The sequence below is a fragment of the Borostomias antarcticus genome, assembly GCF_949987555.1.
Source record: "Borostomias antarcticus genome assembly, chromosome: 5".
Taxonomy (NCBI): Eukaryota; Metazoa; Chordata; class Actinopteri; order Stomiiformes; family Stomiidae; genus Borostomias; species Borostomias antarcticus.
Window position 1 is genome coordinate 22,545,254 of NC_140238.1, and position 8,955 is coordinate 22,554,208.

Genomic DNA, 8,955 nt, shown 5'->3' on the forward strand with positions numbered 1-8,955 from the left:
TAATCATAAATTATTCCGGTCATAGTCAGAGCTCTAACCCCAGAACACGCTACAACGGTGTCCTCACAACGACCATTAGTGTCAGCATACTAGCCGATGGGCTATAGCTTTGTCAAACCCAGTCTGTGCTAGACGTGATGCTAATTTTCATCATATTACAGGGGTGCAGATTCCCCAGGCAGAGCTGGTTGATGCTGCCAGGGAAAGGGATGTCTGGGGCCCCCTGCTGGAACTGCTGCCTCCGCGACCCGACCCCGGATAAGCGGATGGAGATGGATGGATGGACAGGGGTGCAGACTTGTCACCTTTAGATGAAAATAGCTGTTTCTAATCCAAAATAGGTCATTTGTTTGATCAGTGTATGTATGGGTTTGCATGTTTGTCACCTTTTTCACCTGTGATCGGTTAGCACCTCTGATATTAAATTCCCATTAACTTATGCTAAAAAACGTCAGTGACATTAATGTCAAAAGTTTTGATTTAAAAAATAAATACATTGTTTTATCCTGACAGGGGTTCTTGTTACAATTATAGGGGAAACTGAATACTCATACGGTGACGTTATCTAGAGGTTAGCCAGCCCGTGAGAGCCGTTAACGTTACTTTTATGAGGGCTCAGGTCTGTTTTTCTTTATACAAGCTTGTCCCTGTGTAACCTGTTTTCTTACAGTTATTGGCTAACGTATACTTGCTAACTGGAATCTCATAATTTTCCTCTCACTATATTGGCCGGAGGGTGTTTTAAATAAAGTAGTGTATGTTGAAGTACATGGGATTTATTTTTTATCAGTGGTATCGAATAGAGTATGCAGGATTGTGGAATTTCTCAATTGGAATTGCCTACTAAATGTTTTGTGACTCCCCTAATGGACAGATATATCAATTTATGTGTTGAATGTCCAATTGAAATCCAATGAAAATCTAAATTTTTATCAAATCATTTTTATATATGAAACACAGCAGCGGTCGAGAGAGAGAGAGAGAGAGAGAGAGAGAGAAAGAGAGAGAGAGAGAGTGGAGGGACGCAGCAGCAACCAAGAGAGTGAGAGAGAGAGAGAGTGTGGACTGGAGGGACGCAGCAGCAGCAAAAGTCGAGAGAGAGTGGAGGGACGCAGCAGCAGGCAGGATGTGATACACTAAGAACATTGTATTAGTATTATTCAATTTCAGAAATATATGAATATTTAAGAGGTTTAACCTCTCGTCCCCAGCAAAAATTGTGTATGCAGGCTACACTGTTATATGTTCCCTACCAATGTTGAAACCAAACCTACGCCCTTGCTGGACGCGCCCTCCAGCGGCGTTTCCAGTCTTAGGCCCCAATTCCACTGAGTCCGTTTTCTATTTGCGTCCGGCACGATAAGATGCCGTACGGACTCCGGAGTAAGCTGCATCCATTCAAGTCAAGGTCTATCAATTTCACCCAATATGTTCCAGCACGGCTCTCTTGAGAAAATAGGAGTGAAGTCTATTTTTTCCGGATTCCCGCATGGTGACGGATCCAAAGTAGTGGCACGCGCATTTGTTTACATACATTTGTTTGCACGCGCATTTGTTTACATAAATGAACAATGAAAAAATTATAATTGAGGTGTTAAAACATTCTTTACGATAAATGGCATCAACATTATTTTGACACTGACAGAAACTCAAACCCTGTGCCTTCTCCTCCTCTGTCTCTGCTGTCTATCCAACAGGAGGATAAATAGTACTGCTCTCCTCCTGCTAACAGGCACTATGTGAGAATATAAATAACCAAAATACTCCGGATTAATGTAGGCCTATAGCCAAAACTATTGGTGCGTATAGGTCTACATGGACACCTCAAAACCGATTGAAATCAGATTTAAGGACATTAATTGATTACATTAAATTCGATTGAATAGCCTTTATAGAGTATTTTCTTTTAATGTGAGTTTTCAATTGGTTTGAAGGTGTCCATGTATAGGCTAGGCTACGCATCTACTGCTACAAATCAATACTTTGTTATTGACCACATCGTCAGTAGGCTAACAACGGCGGCCAGAAAACAATAGCCACCATGTGAAAAAGTTGGGCCTGATAAGCACAGCATAGTTATTTTACAATAAACAAAGCCAAGGTTGAAATTTGTTGATTTGCCCATTGAAGAAGACGACGTTGGTCGATGGAGATGATCAAAATAGTGGGAACCATTGATAGGACTGGGAAGACGCAACGGGCACGAGCCACATTCAGTATGGTTTAAAGCCGTACGCGTTCCTGAAGGAAAACATGCCGGTTTGGAATTGTAGACGGATCGCTGGTAGTGGAATCAGGGGGTTACAGATCCTCCACGCATCTGGCTAGCTTGCTGGTGCTTTCGGGCCCTGCATCTTTTCGTTAGTACATCCACGTAGGTCAGTGTGAGACGCCCTCATGATCGATGCCCGTGTGTTGGCTCCCACACCACCAGAGGCTGGCTGGTCACTGCCAGAGACACATGCACACACACGCACGCACGCACGCACGCACGCACGCACGCACGCACGCACGCACACACACACACACACACACATACACACACACACACACACACACACACACATACACACACACACACACACACACACACACACACACAGCCTGAAGGGCCTGCCCTGTACACTCCCACAGAGAATCTCAACTTGCAGAGCCAAAAGATGAATCATCGGTATTCCAGCTCACAGGCATTTCCTCCTGAATAATTCAAAGATGTACTGCATGGCTCTGCTGGTGGTGTACCTAAACCTGGGTGTTTTAGCTTTGATTTGGTGATCTGTTTCAGGTAGACATGGGGGGAGAAAGATGGGAGGTGGATGGTGTTTTTTTTGTGTGTGTGTGTGTGTGTGTGTGTGTGTGGTGTCACACCGAGGAGCCCGAGGCTAGCACTGTCTCAAAGGGAACATTGTCGTCGTGCCAACAGAGATTGGTATGGTGGAAGATATTAAAGCTGAACCGAGTCCTGGGAATTGAACACGTCCCTCTGTGTGTAATATTGACATGTGTGTCTGTCTGTGTGTGTGTGTGTGTGTGTGTGTGTGTGTGTGTGTGTATGTATGGTATTGAGGTAACATGTCTGTGTGGTATTGAGATAATGGGTATCTGTTATGTGTGTGCTTGGGGTGTTGAGGTATGTCTGTGACACACACACAGTATACTATGTAGAATGCGAGTGGAGTCTGGAGTGTATGTGTGCGGTTGTGTATGCGCGTGTATGTGTGTGCGTGCGTGCATGTGTGTGTGTCTTTTGCTTTCGACTGTTGGTGCATAACAATAAATAGACAACAAATAAACAACGTGCAAGGAAAACAGCAAAGAGACAATTACAACATGACCCTATACAGTACAATCTATATCCAATCCAAAGGGCCTTGTTGATGAGGGTGGTTGCAGTTGGGGAAAAAACTGCTTTTGTGCCGAGAGGTTTGTTCCCAATGGACTGCAGCCTCCTGCTGGAGGGGAGTGGTTCAAAGAGTTTGTGACCAGGGTGGGAAGGTTCGGCCACGATCTTTCTTGCCTGTTCAGGGCCCTGGAGGCGTACAGTTCCTGGAGAGATGGCAGGTTGCAGCCAATCGCTCTGTCGGCAGGACAGATGACATGCTGCAGTCTGGCCTTATCTTTGGCTGTAGCGGCAGAGTACCAGGTGATGATGGAGAAGGTGTACGTAAATGATGGAGGTGTAGAAGAGTACTATCATTGTCTTTGGCAGGTTGAACCTCTTCATCTGCCTCATGAAGTACATCCTCTTCTGTGTCTTATTGCTGATGGAACTGATGTTTAGCTCCCACTTGAGGTCCTGGGTGCACCAAGTCAACAGATGGTCAATCTCCCACCTGTAGGCGGACTCATCCCCGATGAGCCCAATGAGGATGGTATCGTCAGCAAAACCTCAGGAGCTTGACAGACTGGTGACTGGAGGTGCAGCTGTATGGAGTCAAAATGAGGCCAGAAAGCATTGTAAACGTAAGTGAAGTATTGTAAACAAAAACATATGAATTGTAAACGTAAGTGAAGTATTGTAAACGTAAGTGAAGTATTGTAAACGTAAGTGAAGTATTGTAAACAAAAAATATATAAATTATTACTTAATTATTAAAAAATAAAATAAAAATTGCATTTACAATACTTTTTTGCGTTTACTAAACCTTTTCTGCATTTACAAAACTTTTCTGCCTTTACAATACTTTTTCTGCGTTTACAAAACATTTCTTGCGTTGCAAAACATTGTGGCCTCTCTTTGACGTGGGGGCGGGGTTAGATGAGTGGCGTGTCCAGAGAGGAAGAGGCGGAGTTTCGGGATGCCCACCGCCATATATAAATCAAAACCATAGAAGAAGTCCAAAAGACGTTGAGCGCTAGTTTTCGAAGGATGGCGGATCAGAGCGGTTCGAGGCCCAATGCTTCCAGTGCAGGATCTCAGGTATGTACTGTTAATAAGTTCGTCTAGAATGTAGGCTAACGTTTGCTAGCTAGCCACCATGATGCAGCATAGTTGGCGCGCTGTAGCTAGCGCTGTCGTTAGCTAGCGTAGGCTAGAGTAGTGGAAGCTAACGTTAGCTAACGTTACTGTAACTGTAGCTAGGTTAGGGTTGTGATAATTCGTGCATAGGATTGTGTAATGCGACCTCCGGGGATAATTAGTTACCATGTCGTTTTAATATATTGCGTTACTCGCCAACCAAACCCTGGGGTAGTTTAAGGATTAAACGGTAGGTTAACTTACAGTAACGTTAACATACAGTGGCCAAGGACATCCTCAGCTATCATGTCAGGTATCAACTATCAGTTGTTACATGTCAGGTATCAGTGGTCAGATGTCAGGTATCACAAGTCAGTATCAGATGTCAGGTTAGCAATGTGATACCTGACAACTGATACCTGACTTGTGATACCTGACACATGACTTCTGATAGCTGATATTTGACAGCTGATAACTCCTGAGGATGTCTTAATATGGCCGCCGTATAACATACTGTAATACTGTTGTTGTCAGTCACATGCAGGTTACCCCATATAACTAACACGTAATTGTCACTTTATATTCAGCAGTATCCTGATGTCGCAAGAGCGACACAAAGTCTTATTACTGCACTGACAGAAAGCCTCAGTTATGCTCGGAGATCTCAAGGGCTGGTGCAACAGACACAAAGTGTCAGTCAGCCTCAGAGTCCTCAAGTGCAGGTGCAGCAGCAGACACAAAGCATCAGTCAGACTTGGGGAGCTCAGGTGGAGCAGCAGCCTCCTCCTCAACCACGTATAGAGCAAGCCCAGGATATGGCCAGGTTATAGCAGCATTCAGTTTCACTGATAAGTGTAGTTTGTCTAGCTAATTAACTGTTCACTGTATGGTTAATATTCTGTTTATTGCTTGCAGATCATTCCCTGGTATGTTCAGGAAGGCCGTCTCAAAAAAGAAAAATGTCAAGTCACCAATGCATGTGAAGGCGACAACATCTTGGAAGCCTTTTGCTTTCAATGTCTACTTATTAAGTCAAAACACTGACATGTCACCTTCGCCTGCGGAGGAGCTAGAGTTGCTCCAGGCTGGATTGGGCAAGCGTACTATTACCATTTCTACAGACCTGACACATTCTGAAGTAAGTAAAGCTGTACAGTCTAGCCTATGTTTAATAAGAATTTGTGTACATTTTTGTTAATGAGGAAACAATAACAATTAGAATTTATTGTCATTATACAGAGCTGTCTGAGAAGGGGACGGTCAGAGAGATCCGTGAAAATAAAATCATCAATTTCTTTCAAGATTTCCTTCAAGAAATTGAAACAGAAGGTATGTCTCTGTCAAGTCCCACTCCAAGCCTTTTGGAAGCATAGGTATGACTAGATAGAGTGCATTCTGTCATGAGGGCTGGGGGTCAGCCGAGTGTCGTAAACGTGGGCCTGTGTGTTCGTCGTGTGTTCGTCGTGTGTTCGTCGTGTGTTCGTCGTGTGTTCGTCGTGTGTTCGTCGTCTTTGGTCGTTCTTTGTGTTGCGTCCCTGCACGGGCGTGTTCGGTTTGTTGTTTACTGTTTGAGCTTCGGCTCTGTCTTGTATTGTTTGTTAAGCGCGCCATTGATCCAGGTAAAGTATTGTAAGTATTTTGTACACTGTTTCTTTGTTTCTTTCGAAATTGTATTCCTTTGTTTATTTCCCGCCTGTTTTTACTATATTTTTCTTTTCACCGTTAGTTTTGAATTATAGGCTGTAGGGCAGGGGTGCCCACACCTTTTCAGCTTGGGAGCTACTTTTAAAATGACCAAGTCCAAATGATCTACCTACATTAAAAATGCTAAACATATTTTTATATATATATATACACTGAGTATATCTTAAGTTGGTATACCTTGCATACCTGCATGAACCCGTATGGCACAATACAACACAACATTTTTGGTCATTAGTCTACTCTGATGACTTGCACTGAATGGAATCAGCCAGGGTTGCATAGTCCGGGCAGTAGCTGCTGGTAGCCATCCTCAAGCAGGCCTCCAAATGATCATCAGTCATGGTGGAACGGTATTTGGACTTAATAATCTTCATGTGGGAAAAGGCTGACTCACATAAATAAGTGGAGCCAAATAATGCAGTCAAGAAGGTAGCACATTTCCTCATGTTTGGGTACTTTTCCTCTGTGAGTAAGTTCCAGAACTGTCCATGAGCCCTGCTAAATGTCAGCTTGTAGTGTCAACATCTCGTCCTCCACTCCAGACGGGTTCAGGTGAAACAGCGTTGCGATTTTTGATGCGAGTGAATCAACCTCAACATCTTCCTGAAATGGGTAGCACATAAATGTAGCGACTGGCTCGAGTACAGCAAAGTCTTGAAAGCGTTTGTCAAACTCTGATACAATTGTCCCAATCTGCTCTGCGAAACGCGCACTGTCAAGTTGCGCACAAGCCTTCTTTTGCATCTCCAACTCTGACGCAAGGTTTTGGAAGTTCGCCAAATCATGGCGCTGCAGTTTTGAGGACACATGTTGCAATTTTCGTTTGAAAGCATTAACTGAGCTAATCATATTGACCACGGTTTTGTCTTTTCCTTGCAGCTCTAAATTAAGATCATTCAACATGTTGGTCAGATCGGTTAAAAATGCCAAGTCTAGCAGCCACTGATCGTCATTTAGTTGGTTGTATTCTGCATGTTTAGTGACAAGGAGAAACTCTTTTATCTCCGGACAGAGCTCTCGGAACCTCTGCAGGAATTTCCCCCTACTAAGCCATCTCACATCAGTGTGTCTCACATCAACTAGGTAGGCTAATCAGCTCGCCGGAGAATTGCAACTGGCGCGCATGCGTGGTGAACCGTGTGTTTGAAAAGATGAGATCTCAGACTGGCATACCTGTACGTCAATCAAGTGGCAAATGCCATAGTGAGGATGGATGATAGGCTAACTTTTTTGGGGGGGCGGGGGGTGTTTATTATTTTTTTTCAATGCCATGCGATCTACCCACACTACCTTTGCGATCGACCGGTCGATCGCGATCGACGTATTGGGCACCCCTGCTGTAGGGTATTGTGTTAATTATGAATACCAATACTAGTTCACTGTCTGGGCCAGCTAAGATTGTTGCGCAAAGGTTTTGGGATGATGCTTGTGTACAGTTTTTGATCTGGGCGAAGCATTCTGATTTCCCCCTGTCCGGTACACTCAAGATTAGTGAGTTAGCGACTGTTAGGGCTCAGTTACAGGCGTTTGAGATGACTAGGTTAGGAAGGGAGCCTGGAAATGCGATAGATTGGAATGCATTCAGGAAGTGGGAAATAGTCGCACACAAGTGTTTTTTCAAGTCAGAAAGACGCGTAGCTGAGGAAGTTAATCAGAGAGGTGAATATTCAGAGTCCCTCCCCCCTCCTAGTCATTCCGTTTTGAACTCTATCACGCCGACTCGGCACTCAGAGCTCACACATCCTTCCCAAACTATGACTGGTTCACCCGCAGCTGCTGCCCCGCCTCCCAACTCTGTTTTTCCGTCTGCTCCCAACCAACAACGACCACAGGGTCGTCACACAAACAAGAATCGTAGGGATAGAAACAGAATAGACTACAGAATGAAACCGAGGGAGGGAAACGAAAACGGAGACAGAACTGACGTGTGTTTTCACTGTGGTAAAACTGGTCACTGGATCAGGAACTGTCGCAGTTACCGCAGGCAAATTGAAAGGGAGAATCCTGCAACCTGGGATTCGGCGCCACCTGCTGGGGTTCCCTTGAACAACCCACAAGGTAGATTTTAACTAGCCAATATAGACTTATTTTTTTTAAGGTAACAGGACAAGACATATGTAGCTGAAGACGTAAGGTTTGTGCATAATAGTGGGGGGAATAGATAATGTTTGCCAGTGTCTTAATCTGAATACAGCATCTCCTAACCCAATTATATATTTTTAAATGGTTATGTTAAATATCTCATGTTTATAGTTTGAGGCACATTCATCGGGCCTGAGTGTTTTTTCTGAGTGTTTTTACAGACAACTGTCGTTCCGGGAGTGATGGGTGAATGCCGAACCAGGAGACGGGCACAGGACCGGAGGTGTAGATGGAGGTTACCGGCCTGTTTCCCTACAGATGGGCGATCTGTGGTTCGTGGGATGCAGGACCAACGCCATGTCACCGACTCACTGTGAGCGACGGATAAGTATGACATAGGGAAGAGACCATTTTGTCCGAAGCGGTGCCCAATACTCTGTCCTCAAATGCAGAAGAGGAGCTTGCACTTAACCATGTTTCTGAGTATCTCCAACAGACTGCTGATAACCGTTCCTGACCAAAGAGGGGAACAGAGAGACCAGACCAGAGGACTCAAAGAGGGGAACAGGGAAACCAGACCAGAGGACTCTCCTTTTTTCTCTTCTGTTTTGTCTCTGTTGTCTCTCTCATCTGTGGATCCACAGACGGAGCACTTCATTAGCCTGTACTGGGGGAGCGGGAGCGCCGAAATGGCCCTCCAGCAGCACGAC